This window comes from Merops nubicus, unplaced genomic scaffold, assembly GCF_000691845.1.
Source record: "Merops nubicus isolate BGI_N331 unplaced genomic scaffold, ASM69184v1 scaffold22501, whole genome shotgun sequence".
Taxonomy (NCBI): domain Eukaryota; kingdom Metazoa; phylum Chordata; class Aves; order Coraciiformes; family Meropidae; genus Merops; species Merops nubicus.
Genome location: NW_008586539.1, coordinates 8,022 through 9,645, shown reverse-complemented (window position 1 = coordinate 9,645; position 1,624 = coordinate 8,022). Strand labels below are relative to the sequence as shown.

Sequence of the window (1,624 nt, the reverse complement as noted above, 5' to 3'; positions counted from 1 at the left end):
AAGTATCTGGCAAAAAAGCTGGAGAGGAGATCGTATTAAGGAAGTCAAACTTTGGCTTAAAATGTTATCAGGAGCGCATTTTTTGCTCTGATGCTAAAGTAATTCTGTTGACAGTATATGGTTTATACCAGACCTTACCTTATGATGTGTTGGGATTTTTTTTTTTCCTGATAGCTGATTATCATGGTTAGCATTTCCTAGACTGTGTTTGTGTTCATCTTATGTTTTTTAAAAACCTTACCCAACTGTCTAAAGCTAACGTCTCTTGCAGCTATTGACAAGCAATGGTATCTGCTCATGTTCCACCACTTGTAACAGATATGTTGACCAAAATGATGCAGTTTGTATCTGTTCTTATGTATCTCATACTCTTCTCTGTTCTTTTATTTGCAGTTTCTGGTTTTCAACCTGCAGTTCCAAGTTGTTAATCCTCTGCCTATATTGTGACTGTCTTCTGGTGCTTTAAGGGTTTTTCTCTTTTTTTATAAATAAAAATTTTTATCTCATTTTTGCAGGACCGAACCAGAATACTGAACACAAATAGCAGCAGCAGTAGTAACACTTTTTCAAAGACCCACAAGTTAACAAGGGAGCACAAGGAAAAAACTTACAGAGACTCAAAAGAACATAAAAGTGCCTTCAAAGAACCTTCCAGGGAACACAACAAATCTTCCAAAGAATCCTTTAAGAAACCCAAAGAAAACAAACCACTAAAAGATGAAAAAATAGGTCCTAAAATAGCCTTCCAGGAACCCAAACTCATGTCCAAGGAGCCAAAATCTGAAAAAAAACATGTTGTTACCGTAACAGGTGGGGTGCAGCAAGAAAAGAAGACCCCTACAAAAAGACCCTCTGTTTCTGACTCTGATGAACGTCCTAAAAAAAACAGAAAAAGAAGTGACTCGGGCTCATTACTTGGAAGTTTTTCTAGCACTCCACCACTGACTTTTACTTGTTCAGCTGACAAAAAACAGAAGAAGCATAGATGTCAACTCAAGGTGAGGAGAGTCAAAATTGAAGATGATGCACTGGAAAGGAAGACACCAACTCTGCCACCATTTGAAGATATTGTAGATCCTAATGGTTCTGATGTGGAGGAAAACACATCCTCCAAATCTGAAGTAAGTGATGTTTGGGTTTGCTTCATCTATGCTGGGAATTGCCAGTGTGGGTGAGGGATTGTGGATCGTATTTTTCTCTTTCTTTCTCTTGTCTGCTGGCAGATTGTTCAAACTGAAGGATGTTGACTACTGGCTCTTCCAACTTATGCACGTTTTCATTGTACTGTGCTGCCTGTTCAAGTCTACTCAATTTATAAATCTGTCAGCATTATGATTAATGAGCATCTGGGAGTGGCTCTAAAAAATACTGCTCTTTTGATCTTTTGAATTTCATGCTTCTTGTGAGAAAAAAAGAAATTGATTTAAATGCTTGTATTTCGCACCCTAAGACTTCGTGTTCACGTGTTAAATAATTCACTAAATTCAGGAAAGTATTGTGGTAAGTCAGAGTGTTAATTGTTATTTTTCTGCTAAAAAGGGCAGTTCTATGAATGGTGTCAGGTTTGCAAAGGAGGAGATGTTCCTCAAATCCTTGGTCTTATAAGGACACATCTACACAAAGT

At 37.6% G+C, this 1,624-nt stretch overlaps 1 pseudogene across 1 annotated transcript; it reads left to right on the top strand.

Moving 5' to 3' along the window:
* The first annotated feature begins 515 nt into the window (after positions 1-515).
* On the top strand, positions 516-1,121 carry LOC103780988 (annotated as a pseudogene). The gene has a single exon (XR_608204.1). The product of XR_608204.1 is annotated as a protein AF-9 pseudogene (transcript).
* The last annotated feature ends 503 nt before the right edge of the window (positions 1,122-1,624 follow it).